The sequence below is a fragment of the Spermophilus citellus genome, assembly GCF_964194105.1.
Source record: "Spermophilus citellus genome assembly, chromosome: 11".
In the NCBI taxonomy this organism is placed as follows: domain Eukaryota; kingdom Metazoa; phylum Chordata; class Mammalia; order Rodentia; family Sciuridae; genus Spermophilus; species Spermophilus citellus.
The window spans coordinates 20,918,003-20,936,445 of NC_138192.1; positions in this window are offsets into that span (position 1 = coordinate 20,918,003).

Here is an 18,443-nt window from a genome sequence, read left to right on the forward strand (position 1 = left end):
CAGAACCTCAGACAATGAATACAAAATATATAATCTTGAAAAGAATGTAGACCACACAGTGAAAATGGTAAGGAAACATTCAAGAAATATGGGATTGCCGCAGTCTGGCTGGGCACAATTCAGGAGCCACTTGTCAAAAGAAACTAACTTTATTTTTAGAACTACAAATGCCAAACAAAACAGCTCCTCAGGAAAAAACCCTCAGAGCCCAACTGCCACCACCGGCTTCCACAAGCCTCTCACCCACACACCAGCCTCTCCACCTCCCACAATCCTCCTGCTCTTGAGGCCGATTGGCTGGGTTGTGTGGGCGGAACCAAAGAAGTCCCCCAATGAGCAGCTCCGTGGAGGAGCCAATCAGCTAGATGTTGCTGGGGCTGCTGTGAGCCAATCATCAGCTGGCAGTCTGAAGGGCAGGGAAACAGCCCAGTGAACATCACCGCAGAGGAGCCAATCAGCTAGATGTTGCTGGGGCCGCTGTGAGCCAATCATCAGCTGGCAGTCTGAAGGGCAGGGAAACAGCCCAATGAACATCACCGCAGAGGAGCCAATCAGCTAGATGTTGCTGGGGCTGCTGTGAGCCAATCATCAGCTGGCAGCTGGAAGTTTGCTGGCAGCTGGAAGTTTGCTGGGGCCCCTTTGGCTGTGGCTCTCAACATGGGATAGCATGAAAAGACAAAATTTAAGATTTATTGAGATAGAGGAAGGCATAGAATTCCAAACCAAAGGAATGAGCATTCTATTCAATAAAATAATATTAGAAAATTTTCCAAACATGAAGAACAAATAGGAAAACTAAATTCAAGAGGCTTACAGGATGCCAAATGTACAAAATCACAACAGATCCACACCAAGGCACATTATAATGACAATGCCTAACATACAGAATAAGGAGAAAATTTTAAAAGACACAAGAGAAAGAAATCAGATTATAAATAGGAGGAAACCAATTACATTATGTGCAGATTTTTCCACCTAGACCCTGAAAGCTAGAAGATCCTGGAACAACATATATTAGGCTCTGAAAGAAAATGAATGCCAACCAAGAATCTTATATCCAGGAAAATTGAGGTTTAGATTTGACAACGAAATAAAAACCTTCCATGATAAACAAAGTTAAAAGAATTTATAATCCGAAAGCCTGCACTATAGAACATCCTCCACAAAATATTTCTTGAAGAGTAATTGAAAACAACAATGAAAATAAGCAAAGGGAAATATTACATTAAAGGAAAAACTAATCAAAGGAGAAGCTGAGTAAAGATAAATACCCAAAACAAACAAAAATTGCTGGGAATACAAATCATGTCTCAATAGTAACCCTGAATGTTAATGGCCTAAACTCACCAATCAAAAGACACAGACTGGCAGATTGGATTTTAAAAAATAACCTAAAAATATGCTGCCTCCAAGAGACTCATCTCATAGGAAAAGACATCCACAGACTGAAAGTGAAAGGTTGGGAAATCATCCCACTCACATGGACTGCAGAAGCAAGCAGGGGTTTCCATCTTCATATTAAATAAAGTAGAATTCAAGCCAAAGTTAATCAAAAGGGATAAAGAAGGATATTTCATACTGCTTAAGGGAACCATTCATCAAAAAGACATAACAATAATAAATTTATATCTCTAAATAATGGAGCATCTACATTCATCAAACAAACTCTTCTCAAGTTCAAGAGCAAATAGACCACAACACAATAAATCTGGGTGACTTTCACACAACTCTTTCACCACTGGATAGATCTTCCAAACAAAAGCTGAACAAAGAAACTACAGATCTCAATAATATAATCAATAACTTAGACTTAACTGACATATATAAAATATTTCATCTTTCAATAAACAAATACACTTTCTTCTCAGCACACCTGGATCCTACTCTAAAATAGACAACATATTACACCATAAAGTAAATCTTCACAAATATAAAAAAATAGAGATAATACCCTGCATTCTACCAGATCATAATGGAATGAAATCAGAAATCAATGATAAAATAAATTTAAAAGCTACTCCAAACCCTGGAGACTAAATAATATGCTACTGAATAAACAATGGGTTGCAAAAGACATCAATTAGGAGATTAAAAAATTCTTAGAGGTGAATGAGAACACAGATATAGTGTATCGAAATCTCAGGGACACAATGAAGGCAGTACTAAGAGGAAAATTCATTGCATGGAGTTAATTCCTTAAAAGAAGAAAAAGTTAACAAATAAATGACTTTACATTCCATCTCAAAGCACTAGAAAAAGAACAAATCAATATCAAAAGCAATAGAAGACAGGAAATAATTAAAATCAGAGCTGAAATCAATGAAATTGAAACAAAAGATACAATTTTAAAAAATGACAAAACAAAAAGCTGGTTCTTTGAAAAATTACATAAATTGACAGACCCCTTAGGCATTATAATGAAGAGAAGGAGACAGAAAACTCAAATTACTAAGATACATGATGAGAAAGGAACAACAGACACTATAGAAATACAGAAGATAATTAGAAATTATTTGAAAGCTTGTATTCCAATAAAATAGAAAATATCAAAGGCATTGGCAAATTTCTAGAGTCATATGATTTACCCAAATTGAATCAGGATGATATACACAATTTAAACAGATAAATTTCAAGTGATAAAATAAAACACACCATCAGAAGCCTACCAACCAGGAAAGCCCAGGACCAGATGAATACACAGCCGAGTTCTACAAGACCTTTAAAGAAGAATTAATACCAATACTCTTCAATTTATTTCAGGAAACAGAAAAAGAGGGAGCACTTCCAAACTCATTCTATGAGGCCTATAACACCCTGATTCCAAAACCAGGCAAAGACACATCAAAGAAAGAAAACTTCAGACTAATATATCTAATGGACATAGATGCAAACATTCTCAATAAAATTCTGGCAAATTGAATACAAGACCACATCAAAAAGATAGTGTACCATGACCAAGTGGGGTTCAATCCAGGGATTCAAGTTTGGTTCTACATATAGAAATCAATAAATGTAATTTATCATATAAATAGACTTAAAGATAAGAGCCATATGATCATCTCAATAGATGCAGAAAAAGCATTTGACAAAATACAGCACCACTTCATGTTCAAAACACTGGTAAAACTAGAGACAACAGGAACATATCTCTACACTGTAAAAGCTATCTATGCTAAGTCCCAGGCCAACATCATTCTAAATGGAAAAAAAAATTGAAAGCATTCCCTTTGAAAACTGGAACAATACAGGGATGCCCTCATTCACCACTTCTATTTAACATAGTTCTTGAAACACTGGTCAGAGCAATTAGACAGATGAAAGAAATTAAAGGGATTCAGATAGAAAAAGAAGAACTCAAATTAGCACTATTTGCCAATGATATGATTCTATACCTAGAAGAACCCAAAACTCCACCATAAAACTTATAGAACTAGTAAATAAATTCAGCAAAGTAGCAGGATACAAAATCAACACCCATAAATCAAAGGCATTTTTGTATATCAGTGACAAATTCTCTGAAGGGGAAATAAGGAAAACTACCCCATTTACAATAGCTTAAAAAAATACTTGGAAATCAACCTAACAAAAGAGGTAAAAGACCACTACAACAAAAATTACAGAACGCTAAAGAAAAAAATTTAAGAAGACCTTAGAAGATGGAAAGATCTTCCTTGTTCCTGCATAGGCAGAATTAATATTGTAAAAATGACCATACTATCAAAAGCATTATGCAGATTTAATGCAATTCCAATCAAAATCCCAATGACGTTCCTAATTAAAATATAAAAAGCAATCATGAAATTCATCTGGAAAAATAAGAGACCCAGAATAGCTAAAGCAATCCTTAGCATAAAGAGTGAAGCAGGTGGCATCAGTATTCCAGACCTTGCTATATACTCCAGAGCAATAGTAACAAAGACAGTATGGGATTGGCACAAAAGTAGGCTTGTAGACCAATGGTACAGAATAGAGGACACAGAGACTAACCCACATAATTACAGTTATCTTATAGTAGACAAAGGTGCCAAAAACATACATTGGAGAAAAGATAGCCTCTTCAACAAATGGTGCTGAGAAAACTGGAAATCCATATGCAACAAAATGAAATTAAACCCCTATATCTCACCATGCACAAAACTCAACTCAAAGTAGATCAAGGAATTAAACCTAAGAATTAAACCAGAGACCCTGCATCTAATAGAAGAAAAAGTAGGCTCAAATCTCCATTATATCTGATTAGGCCCCTACTTCCTTAATAAGATTCCTATAGCACAAGAATTAAAATCAAGTATTAATAAATGTGATGGATTCAAACTAAAAAGCTTCTTCTCAGCAAAAGAAACAATCAGTGAGGTGAATAGAGAGCCTTCAGCTTGGGAGCAAATTTTTATCACTTGTACATCAGATAGAGCACTAATCTCTAGGGTATATAAAGAACTCAAAAAGCTAAACACCATAAAAACGAATAACCCAAACAATAAATGGGCCAAGGAACAGAACATACACTTCTCAGAAGAGGATATACAATCAATAAACAAATATATGAAAAAATGTTCAACATCTCTAGTAATTAGAGAAATGCAAATCAAAACTACTGTAAGATTTCATCTCACTCCAGTCAGAATGGCAGCTATTAAGAATACAAACAACAGGAAGTGTTGGCGAGGATGTGGGGAAAAAGGTACACTCATACATTGTTGGTGGGACTGCAAAATGGTGCAGCCAATATGGAAATCAGTATGGAGATTCCTTGGAAATCTGGGAATGGAACCACCTTTTGACCCACCTATCCTACTCCTTGGTCTATATCCAAAGGACTTTAAAACAGCACACTACAGGGACACAGCCACATCAATGTTTATTGCAGCACAATTCACAATAACTAAACTGTGGAACCAACCTAGATGTCCTCCAGTAGATGAATGGACAAAGAAAATATGGTATATATACACAATGAAATATTACTCAGCAATAAAAGAGAATAAAACCATGGCATTTGCAGGTAAATGGATGGAGTTAGAGAAGATAGTGCTAAGTGAAGTTAGCCAATCCCCCCAAAAAACAAATGCCAAATGTTTTCTCTGATAAAGGAGACTGATTCATAGTGGGGTTGGAGGAGGACAATGGGAACACTAGATGAGCTCTAGATAGGGAAAAGGGGAGGGAGGGAAAGGGAGAGTCCATGAGGGTAGGAAAGATAGTGGACTGAGATGGACACCATTACCCTAAATACATGTATGAAGACACGAATTGTGTGAATGTACTTTGTATACAACCAGAGATATGAATAATTGTGCTCTATATGTGTAATACGAATTATAGTGCATTCTACTGTCATATATAACAAATTAGAATAAAAAAGTTAAAAAAAAAAGAAATGTGATTGGCTAAAGGGTGTGACCGATTGGCAAGAGAGGATGGGAGGAAGCTAGCTAGCAAGGCTTATCTGTTCCAGATCTGCTGGATCTCCCATGGAGCATTTCTTTCTCCATGGTGTGGGGCAGGACCCCTTTAGAAGAGAGTCAAGGTGACATTTCTGGATTTTGTGGCTGGGTTTGGGAGAGGAGTTCTAGCTTCTACCCCCTGACTTGGGGAAGAGGAATTCTGATTTGTACGACCTACTTGAGGCAAAGAAGAGGGGTGAGACCCAGGAGGATGGAAAAGTCAGAAAAACCTTGTTTCTGATGCCATTTCAGTGCTCTTCTGTTCAAAGTTCTTGGTATGTCAAAAGGCCATACTTAGGGGTATCGTATTCTGAACCCCAAGAGGTTCAAGCCCAATTCTGTTTGGTTGCAAATTCTACCCTCCAAAACAAAAGTGCATAAGACTCCATATGTCACTTTGTTGCCCTCAACATCTGTAACCACTTTTCATAACAGCAGGACGTTCCTGGAATGTTGGGTACTTGAGTCTCAGTTACCTACCCAGGCCTAGGCTCATTTGTGTGCACTGAGATAACCCGGCAGGAAGAACTATGCAGCTCTTCCCTGCTTCCCAGGCCTCATGCACAAAGCAACGTAAGTGATACATTTCCCTTCTCTATTCCACTTGTCAAAGCCCTTCTCACCTTACAACGTGGCTCTAAGTTCTGTCTCCCTGAAGCTTTCTCTGACCCTCTAAGTAAGAATCAATCAGAATTTCCTCCAAGAGTTTGATACTGTCTTGCAGTCCATGGTCCATCTTCTAACATTCCACATGACTCTCAAGTGGAACTCGTATGTATTGATTGGTAGCTCCATGACACCCAGCATGATGTCTTGTAAGTATGGGTTCTAAAAATATACTTGCTGAGTTGAATGCTTATTTAGCTCCAAGAGATGCATGGTACAATTTAGGGTTCTACATGTTGGGGAGGACTTGGAATACTTTTATTAACTAGATAAGAAACTATTACCATTCAAAAGAATCACAGGAGAGGGAAATTTTTTTTTCAACCCCAAGGCTACTCATGGAAAGGGAAGTTTTCAATAAACAAAAAGCAATGCAAATGTAAAAGAAAATGAATCAGAGTTAGAGGTGACCTCTTTATCCCAATAAAACTTTGCAGCTAAAATAATGGAAGGATACCAGTATGGGCTTGTAAATATTATTTGATTATTTTTTAGAGATAGGCTATCTTTCTGTCTGTCTACATCTCAGATAGCACAAATCTTGACTGAGTCAGCAGATTTGTGTGTGCAAAGAATGGACACCTCACATCCCCATGGCCTCTTCTGTCTCTTGAACAAGACTAGGTGAGTTTGCTTAGATTCTGTAAACCTTTATGGGGTCACATGAGACCAGAGTTGCCTCCTTCCTCTGAGCACAGGGAGGAAAGCAAATTTGAGCCAATGATGTAATCTCATCAGAAATATCCAACAGGCAACAGATGCTGATGGAGCAGAGTGAATTCACCAAGATCAAGGTCTGAATCAAGGGCTGATGGGAGATGTAAAACTGAAATGAGGTCTGGAGCCCAAGAGTTTAGTGATGAAGATTGTTTGGTAGATCTGACCCGAGAGAGACAAGAAACAGAGATGGGACGTCTGTTTATTTCAGCAAATTATTTTTTTTAAGCCATGATCAAAACTTCCAAGAGGACCTCTTTCTCTTAAAGGAATCAATCACTGCCTCTTAAGTGATCAGCCTGAAGGTCCTCAAAAGGGGCTGTACCCCATGTATCTCAGTGGTATTAGCATTTTAAAATGAAGACCTGGAAATCATAGTAGAGAGTCATAGGTGAATTTAAAGTGTTGGTTAAAAGAGATATTTTGGCAAAGGAATGTTTCTCAGAATGTCTGAAATAAGGTGATCTCCCTGTACATACCTGTGAAGCCCACTGTGGTCCAAGTAAGAGATAAGGCATAGAACACTCTCCACACTCTTGGTTCCAAAGGAAAAATGTTTACATAAAACAGAAGTTCTTCTTTCTACTGAATAAGAGGTGATGCATAATCCATGCATTCTGGGGTTCCTTTGTACCATCTTTTAAAATCTTTTTGCTTTTACTATCTAGTGATTTTTAACTATTTTGGAATTATCATTTATTATTTGGAATCTTGAGGACAGATGATAATAAGAATGATAATTTTCCTGACTCTCCTGGAGTGCCTCTATAGCTGAATGTCTTTTTTTTTTAGATGTATGTGGTGCTGAAGATCGAACCCAGCACCGCACACATGCCAGGTGAGTGCGCTACTGCTTGAGCCACATGCCCAGCCCTAGCTGAATGTCTTTTAAACTCAAATTTACTCTGTTCAAGATAAGTATTCTTGTCACTCACCTAAAGAATTAGTCTTTTGCTTCCCAGGAAAATGATGTCAATTGGAACATGTCCAAGCTCTTCTCAATTCTCCAGACATAGGTGATTTAGCTTTCCTCTTTCTCTGTCATTTGCACATATTTAGTCCACTGTCCTATAGTTTCAAATAAGCACTTATATTATATTCCTTTTTTATTCTTCAAAGTGATAATAGCCAAAATAAGCTTCTTGTTTTTGAGGAAATATTCTGATGAGTTTAGAATATTTTTATTCCTTGAAAGACCTGGGTGCCGTGCATGTATGGAACTCTCATTTCTGCTATGCCATTTTTATATGTTCTACCCTTGGCTAATTATTATGTAATAAGGGATTAGAAGCCCAACTTTTCTACCCAGAGCAATGTTTGGCAGGATTCTCCTGCATCCATCTATCAGACATCCACTTTGCTTTCCTAGTCCTTGTTCACAGAATGTCATGAGCTTCAAATAATCTGGGAGCCCATGGTACCCTTTCTCCCTCCATGCATTGAGGGCAGTTCCCCATGCTCTCTATAATTTTCTGCCCATGTCATAACACCCTTAAACTTGTGGTAAAATAAAAAGGAAATATTTCTCTTTGTTTCAGAGCACAGCGCTCCTAAAACTCTTAAAATCTTCTCAGTGATGAATGTCTTCTGTATGCTAATGAGATGACTTGTGGGGATTTGGGCAAAGGATAATGACTGAGGATGGAGATGGTTTCAGTGAACGGGCTGGTTCCTAAAAAGATCAAGCCATAATTAGATGGGAGAGGAGCTTGAAATTGAATTCAATTGCCAATAGTCAATGCATGAATTGTGCCTATGTAAAATAATAATAATAATAATAATACCCTAAAAATAGATGGAACTCACTGCTTCCAAGTTGTTAGATATTTCCCTGGGCTAGACAGAAGCTCCTGCATCCAGGACACTTCCAGACCTGGCCCTGGAAACTTCATCTGGCTTTGAGTTCTGTGAGCCTTTGTAGTGAATTACTGAACCTCAGGGCTGCTCATAGGAACCCCTAACTTTGTAGTTGGCAGATCAGAAGCAGGGTAACCTGGGCACTTCATTTGGAGCTGGTATCTGAAGTGGGGCAGTCTTGAGAACTATGCAGTCTGAACTAATTCTGAGTGTTAGACTTGAATTGTTCATCGAGAACTGGAGAATTGGTTGTGTCAGAAAAAAAAAATCACACACATTTGATGTCAGAAGTGGTACCTGGAACCATTTAGTATTAGAATTTATTTTGTATTAAAATTTTCAGCATCTCAGAGTGGAATTCTTCTTTTCTTAGACAACAGATGTGCATTTAACCAGGGACACTCAGAACCTAAATTCAAAGTTTCTGAACAGTGGGGTGTCTCCTGTGTGGCAGGCTGGTGCCAAACATTTTAGGGCATGCACTGTAGCAATGCAGAAATCATGTCACATGGTCACTAGTGCAGCAGAGTCCTTGGATAGTAACACAGTGACATTCAGGGTGAAATACTATTTTTTATCACCTAGTGAGAGCACTGGTATGAGTGACAAGAGTGGTATGAGTGACAAGATTATCTACACTGCATGTCAGCATTACAGTGATAAAGATGGTTGATAATGGTAAACCCTTGAACATTTAGGAATTCCCTTTCTGTGGCCTGTTCCAAAATGTTCTATGATGTCAAAATACTATGAACCAAAGTGCAGTTAACCCTTTGATTTGAAAGTTCACAATTTTCTCAATTGCAGTAATCACTGGACCCTGTGTGGAGATGATAGATCCACAAGGTAGATGCATCCAGATCACTCCATCACCCCATGGCAGACAGTTGTATTGCAGAAATGCTAAAATCTAGAGTGAACTTTGTGTGAGAAGAAATGCTGTTCTACTCTTAAGGTACTGAGAAGGTGGATTGCTACTGAGGATTGTCTAACCATGTTCCCTCCCAAAGTTACCTTCTTCACAGGAAGCATAAGGCAAAGCTTTCTTTTCCTGTATATAAGGAAACATTCCACTTGTTGCATCTCTTTTGTGTTAATTTAGCTAAGCTGGAAACACGGTTTTCAGAATTCCTTTCCTTGCATAGTTCCGAGTTAGAATAAGCTTGGGGAAAAGTTTTTCACATAATTTGAAAGAGAAAAGGAGGGGTGGTGTTGTACCTTTACAGATTCTGAACATGGGCGTGGTGCACACATGCAGTTGCTCAGGTGCTGCCTGATCTAGTTGGTGTGAGGCAGTGGCTGGGGTCACAACCTCCAGTTCCTGCTGAGCTTCTGTTTCTACTTCTCTGAGTCACAGGCTAGCTGCATATGAGCATCTTGATGAAGAGCAACAGCTTCTCAGGAACCTGTGATCATCCTCCTTGGGGGCCTGGAAGTGGCAAGACGGCATTGGGTTCCAGTCTTTTCTTGCTGGGTTCTAGCTTAGACTTGCAGGTTTCTACTTGTCCTTACTTTCTCCAGTTCATGCAGTTTTCCTTGGCAACTGTGTGCCCTGTGGTCTTTTGGCTCTAGCACCAGTCACAGAAATAATAGCCTCTTGTAGACCATGTGGCCAGGTGCTTCACTGTGTAAGGTGCATACCCCATTATGTATGTTTCTTAATAGTTCTGACCTCTGAACAGGCCTGAACTCATGTATGAACCTTGGCCTTGACTCTGTTCTCTCCATCTCAGCTACTCCTACCTCAGAATATGCCACCTATCTCCCAGCTTCCCTGTCTATTACAGTTAGCAACAACACTTTCTAATACAATAGGAATCACATCACTCTCCCAAGTGAAAAAAAAAAAAAACACCCAAGACATCTCATTTCACTCAAGAAAAAAATCTACCCAAGTCATTCAAGGCCTTCCTGATTGAAGCTCCACATCTCTATATCCCCTCTCTACTCTCTTATGCAGACTGGTTGCATCTTGTGTTTCTTTTTCAGAGGTGGCCTAGGAAAATAGGTGAGGAAGAGGAAATTTAAGCAAGGTTAGAACAAACTTTTACACCATGAGAACACTTATGATCAGCCAAACTAGATAGAACCATGAATTTTAAACTTTTTGGATCATGATAAGAAAACACACTTGCAACCCAGTGTACACACACACACACACACACACACACACACACACACAACTTAAACAATGATTTCATTAAACAGTATAATATGGTCCTTATGTGGTATGCACTGATATTTCTTTTTCTATGACATTCTTTCCCTTCTCCTCCCCTTCTCTCCCTTTCCTTTCCCTCAGAAAAAATGTTGGCCTTGACCCAATAAATCGATTTCATGACTCACTGATGGATCATAACTTGCAGTTTGAAGCATGCTGGTTACAAAGACATTTTGAGGTGGGGAATCAGGACTTTCAGGAATCTGAACCCCAAGGACCACTGAAGAAGAATTGGCTGGTGTAGACCACTTACTTTTTTATGAGGCCCCTGGTTCAACTCCTCACCTCTGTTCCATTTGCCCTTTTGGAAGGGGAACAAGAAAAGCACTGTAAGTTCTGTGCTTCCTTATTAAAATGTAAGGTTCAAAAGGGTGTGGTCCATGTTATCTCACTCCCTTTCTAAGTATCAGTTTCCTCACTTTGAAATAGGAATAGTGTTTCATACTTCTAATAGTTTTTGTGAAGATTATATGGTGAAAGCCATTGAGAGAGCTTAGCACTTGCTTTCATGTAATAATGTGGACTTGGTGACTCCTAAAAGGGAGGTGTTACTAGCACCATTTTTCAGTTACTCACTAAATTAAAGCAAAGTTCCCCCATATCCCACAATATTTCAGTCTTGGCCCAATTCAGTGGTGGATAAAGGGGCTAGACAAAGATTAATATAGCAAATAGAATGTGATTTAGGTACATCACAACAATGGACTTGCTAAAATGGTATTCTGGAATTGGAAAAACATGCAAACTTTTCAGGGGCAGTGCTGTGTACTTACAGGCCTGAACTGAGGCCTGCAGACCCTATGAATCTATAAAGTGAAGAATCTATAAGTGAAGGACAGAAGGTGTCCTTCAGAACTGGCAGGTCCCCAAGAAAAAGGAAAGAGTTAAACCACATAAACCTAGCTTCTGTATCCTCCACTTGTTCATCCATTTAATAATTCATTGTTCCTCCCCAAGGGAGACCAAGAATATATCTCTAATTGATTCTCCCAGAAGAGAACTAAGACCTGGAGGTTCCTTATAACATCCCCAGCCCTTTTCTCTTATAGAACACTAAGTTAACCAGTAAGCCTGTGGTCCACTGGGGATACTTAATCCAGTCAGGGCAGAACTGTCCCCAGCTTCGTGAGACTGATGCTCCTAAACAAAAATTCAGTTTTTACCTTTCTGAGATTACTACTGGATACCACTAAGGACTTTGCTTCTGTAATTCCAAAATTGGTTAGAATAAATTTGGTATTAAACCCTGATTTTAAAATCATAGCTCTAGAAGAGTTGTCATGGAATATAGGAAAGACCCATGGAAGACTGAGCAAGGCAATTCGATAGGGTACAGGAGGAAAATATTGGAACCTCTATTTATTGATTTTTATTTAAAAATGAGAGAAAATAATTAACCTTTACTAATATCTGATTTAGAGATGTGGGCTATAGATCAATAGGTCCTCTTTATTTTGAGCCAGGAAAGCTGCTAAATGAAGAAGGGTCTTTCATTACTAAGAGTTTTGTTGAGAGAGCCCACCCTTGTTTTCAGCATTCTCTATTATGTGTGCTGGATTAAGTAAAAGTCCATGGAAAATAACTAAAATTTCTTGTTGTCTCTTAACGAAACTGATCCTCACAGAATGGACATGTGACTTAAAATGAGCCCCCTAAAACAACAGATGAAAGTAATAAATACACAAACATATCACAGATCCAAAATCACAATCAAAAATGTTAATAGGATCAAAATATAATGGAAGAGCTGAGACTTCTAGAAGGCAAGCATTGTAAAGTAAAAACCATAATCTTATAAGATCTGATAAGGAGTGGGTCAAAGCAATGAAAATCATGAAGATCAGTCGATAGAATGATTTAACATCTAGCTGATAAGACAACTGTAACCCTAAATGTGTATTTTTCATTCACATAGTAACTATGGGTAGTATGAAGCAACCATAATTATCAATATATAATCAATGCTGCTGATTTCAGTTTTTAATGTTGAAATCATTTACTTGGTACATATTCTAGTACAGTAGAAAATAAATATAACATGTGTATACATATGTTTTGTATTCACATGCACACACACCTGTGCACATTCAAATAATTTTGCTAAGGCCACAGACAATCAAAGGAAGTTTGGAAACCACTCTTGTAGATAGATACAAGCTTGATGCATCCTGGAGATCAGCAGAAAGGATCCTAGAGTCAGATAGGAAGTCTTATTCTTATCTGTGAGGGCACAGGGTTAACAAGAGCAGCGTCATATGGACAAAACCAAAGTCAAATTAAAGTCCGTCGCTCCCTTTGCCTTTTTAAAGAAGTCAAAGTTTGATCATACATGTATGAATTTGCTGGGGGACGTCTGAGACCTTCAAAGTACTAATGCATCCTATGAATCCCCATGTGATTAATTATATTCAGCATTTCCCCCCAGTGATTGCAAAATTCTGCTCATTCTGTGTGAGTGTGTGTGTGTAGCATCTCAAAGGACAATCACTTCACAGAACAGTTCAGAGGAAACATTGATATTGACAATTATCTCTCTTCTTTGATTTATATTTTCAGATGATACCAAAACCTTTAAGCAAATGCAGTTTCATCATGAGACTACTTCTTCAGGCCTATAACAGTTCCCTAAATTATTCAAAGCTGTTTTTATTAAGTTATGAGTAAGAAAACTCTACTGAGAAGGGTGGTATGCAGGTGCAATAAATTAATTTTAAAGAGTGGTTGGTTTTCCATATTACAGTTGGAAAGAACTGGCAGCTCACTCATGCCTGTGTGGCTCAGCTGTGAAAAGGGGCTGCTCTTGAGAGCCATGATTGCAGTAGTCTCCAGGGAGCCTCTCTTGTAGGCAGAATCATGCTCCCCACAAGATGTCCACTTCCTGATTCCCTTACCTGTGATAATGTAACCTTACATGGCAGAACTCACCTCGCAGATGTGATTCAATGAATAATTTTAAGATGAGATTATCCTGGATTATCTGGGTGGTTTCTGGGTAGGCTGGGATCTGGTGTGATTACCAATATAAGCACAGAAATCTTTAAAGTCAAAAAAGGAAGGCTGGGGTTATGGCTCAGTGGAAGAGTACTTGCCTTGCATGTGTGAGGCACTGGGTTCGATTATCAGCACCACATATAAATAAATAAATGTCCATCAACAAGTAATAAAAATATTTTTTTAAAGTCAAAAAAAAGAGGCAGAAAGGGACAGATGGAAGAATGGTCAGAGACATACTGAGTTGGTGGCTTTTAAGTTGGAAGGCACCCAGAACCAAGAAATGAGGGCAGCTACTATGAAGAGGAAAATAGCAAGGAAATGATTCTTCTCTAGGATGTTGAGAAAGTTGTAGAACCATGTTGACACCTGGGCTTCAGCCTAGTGAGACTGTGTTGGACTTATAATCTACAGAATTAAAATATGTTCTTGTTGTTTTAAGCCACTGAGTTTGTGGAACTTTGGTATAGCAACATTAGAAACTAATAGAGCTCACAGGAAGAGACCCTTCTTGGTCCTTCTCTGTGGGGTAGCCTGGGCATGTGTCTCCTGCTGTGCTACTGGAGCCTATGGAAAGAATCCCTCATCTTTCCAGACCCAGACTGTGTGGCCCTTCTGTAGAGTTCTCACCTTTTTCCAATGTATGGGCCACCAAATGCCGCAGTCTGGCTGGGCACAATTCAGGAGCCACTTGTCAAACAGGAGTGAACTTTATTTTTAGAACACACACCACACCACAGGAGCTCTTCAGGAATTCCCTCAGAGCCCAACTGCCACCAGCGAGCCTCTCAACCCCCACTCCTCCTGCTCTTGAGGCCGATTGGCTGGGTCGTGTGGGTGGAGCCAAGAGTCCCCCAATGAGCATCTCCGTGGTCTGAAAGGGCAGGGAAACAGCCCAATGAGCATCACCACAGAGGAACCAATCAGCTGGCAGCTGGAAGTTTGCTGGGGCTGCTCTGAGCCAATCAGCTGGAAGTTTGCTGGGCCCCCTTCAGGCTGTGGCTCTCAACACTCACCTTTTCCAATTCAGGGTTCGAGAAGGGAAAAATGCATCATTGAAACTTGTTTTTCTGTTCTTTTTACATTTGGGAAATTTCTGGTATTCAGAAAGAGAAGAAAGAAAATATTCTTCAACAAGGCTAAAACTGATTCTGAATAATTATCCTCCAACATCTTCTCTACTGTTAGCGTCCTACAGTTCAAATATTTGGTGAAAGAAGAGAGAGAGAAGAAAAGAGAAGAGAGAAGATTAGAGTTAGAGGGAATGATAATTGGTCAGATAATCATGTCAAATCATTTTTTTAAACCCCAAGACTATGCAGACTTGACCTTATAGTGGCTTGTACACTCTTCCATGCTCTAAAAGTTTTAATAATAATGCATTCTCCTTGTAGTTTAAAGAATTACCCTCATTCTTCAATTTAACTTTGTCAGAGGTACCAGATTCATTTGGTGCAAGGAGAACAGTAATTGCCCTTCAAAAAGGCAATTATGTACTGAAGATATGATTAAGTCAGTAGTGTAAACAGCCCATCAAATTTTTTTGCAACTGTCCTAGATATAAATATGTGTTGCTGTTCATAATTTTCAGCTTAATCAATGAACTTTTTATTTATCAGACTTTGAATTGATCTTTCAAAAAAATCTTAAGAATTGGAAATTCTCTCAAACACAATGGATTGAAGTTATTGGCTTTTTCTTTGTTGTGTGTATATAAGTTGGAACATTGCCTAGAAACTTCAAAGGTCAAATGTATAGGAATCAAATTGGTTCAGGGTATTCAGTGAGAAAGATTTACAGTTTCCAGAAAATGGCAAAATAATATTTTCACTGCTTTTCCTCCTTCTTTGAGCCATTCATGTCTTTCTGCCATCTGTATTTGTATCACATATTTGAACAGTCCCATGTGTCAACACTGTAGTACCTACCTTACCATGAAGTGTTTATAATTCTGTTTTGAGCTGACATCCATTACAAACAGCACATTACTTTCAACAACAACAAAAACCCAAAAAGCTATTTATGTGACACAAAGAGTACCTGTATCACAAAGTGAGTAGTATGTGTTATTCCTTTGAATGAAAGTTGTCTCTGAGACAAATGCTATATACTAAGTAGTAATAATAATAAAAACCCGTCTACTGGCAATGCAGGGCAAAATACCAATATCTTGCTCTATCTTCTATTCAGGGAATAATGCAGGTGTCTCTTAGGTACCTTTTTTTTTTTCTTTTGGGACCTCCATACAGGTAGGAGAGTTATTGGTTTGGTCTGATAAGATGCGTGGCATATACAGTAGGGCCAAACCAATTATCTTCTTGGCTGACCTATTTCAGAAAATCCTAAAGATCCTTGCACTACGTGAGCGAGAGCCTTGCCATGACAAACAAAATTCTGATCAATAGAATTCCATCAAGAGGACTTTTCTTTTTCTTAAAAGATCATTAGTTCACAACAGCACATACTGCAGCTCAACTCTGGAGATGCTGAGACACTACAAAAGAAGTTTTTAAAAAGTTCTTATAATCTGTGCTGCCAAACCCCTGGGGACACAGGGAGCCACTTCAGGAATATGTTCACACAGAGGAAGCAGTTCATCAGGAGGTTGCTCTACCAGTTTTTTCCCAAAATGCTTAACAAGTGTGGTTTCCCCTTCTCCCTCCCCAGCATTGATATCCTGCTGATACACCAGTCCCCTGTTCAGGGGCCATCTCCTTTGTTTTCAGCCTAGGTGTTCCAGGACCCCCACCCCTTCCACTTCTCAATCTGTAGAACCTCACCTCACCAACTTCATCTCCCCCCTACTGATACTGGGGTTTTAAAGAATGAAAGTTCTGAACCAAATAAAAAAAAAGATAACAGATATCAGATACAGTGTCAATTTTCTCTTTACTGTTGGTAAAGCAAGATTAAAGATGACTGCTCTAACTTCTCTTCCAATGAGTCAATTCAACCAATAGGGTAGATCCTACACTGTGTGGAGATGCAAGAGAAAAAGCTTCCGTTGTCAAATCTTAGGTCAGAGCACTAATCACCAACAGGGCCAAAGACAGCTTAAAGCGAACTGGATGAAGAACTGTTTCCGAAGGTCACCCATCAAATATACCCTTCTTTCTTAGGAAGGGAAGAATGAGGGTGCTGAAGAGAAACAGGTTCTCTGCCACTTAAAATTATTTAAAGCTGGGTGATGGCACACACCTGTAATCCTAGTGGCTCAGGATGCTGAGGCAGGAGGACAACAAGTTCAAAGTCAGCCTCAGCAACTTAGTGAGGCTCTGTTTCTAAATAAGATTTTAAAAAGCTGGGGATGTGGCTCAGTGGTTAAGTTCCCCTGGGTTTAATCTTTAGTAATAAAAAATAAAAACATAAAAATAAATAAAATAATTTTTAAAATTTGAAAGTGAAAAAAAATGTCATCCTAGTATTTCCATATAATATTTTCCTCCCATTTAAGATACTGAGATAGAGGTCTATCTTCTTTCTAATAGATTTTCAAAAATATGTTCTGGATATAAATTCCTTATTAGATATATGTATTGCGAATATCTTTTTCCCATAAATGACTGGCTTTTTTCCCTCTTAATGTTATTTTTTTTGATGAGCAGAAGTTCCTAATTTTGATGCAATCCAGTTCATCAATTTTCTCCTTTATGAGAAAATTGTTTCTATGTCCCATTTAAGAAATCGAGTGTGGTGACACATGCCTGTAAATCCAGCAACTCAGGAGGCCCAGGTAGGAAGATTGCAAGTTGGAGACCATCTTCAGCAACTTAGCAAGGACCTAAGAAACTTAGAGAATTCTGTCTCCAAAAGAAAGAAAGAAGGAAATCTCTGCCTAACACCAAATGATCATGAACATATTTTTTATATCATCTATGGTACTTACACATTTATCTGTTTATGTCTATGAGGGATCTGGAATTCCTTTTTTATTATGATAATTATAGGAGTCAGGATCCATTTTTCCCCTTATTAATAACCAATTTATAAAACACCATTTATTAAAAACATCTTTCATTGCATTGTGGTGGTGCCATATCAAGAGGCAGGTAACCAACTCAGGATGAGTCTAGTTGGTGATTTTCTTTTCTATTCCATTAGGTTGATTTTTCATCATTGCACCCCAGTCTTTTTACTAATAATGTAGACTTATTACTTCATTTATTTTCTTTAAGATGATTATCCTCAGTTGTCAGAGTTTCATATAAATCAAAGAATCTCTGCTAGGACTGTAATTGAAAATGTATTGATTCTAGCTCAAATGTCATTTGAGGAGATATGACATTTTTATAATATTCTAACAAGTATCCCTCTATATCTTAATTTTTATAAATTATTGGTGGCTTTCTGTTAAGGGTGTTGTTCAGCTTTCCTCTTATCTATTCTTGGGTATTTGATATTTTTGATGCTATTTAAATAGAATTATTTTTAAGATTTCTAATTTTAATGTTTCTAATTGTTCCTAATATGCATATAAATGATTGATCTCTGCATACTCATTTGTCTGATAACGTTTGAATTGTTGTTACAACATTTATAAATAATGG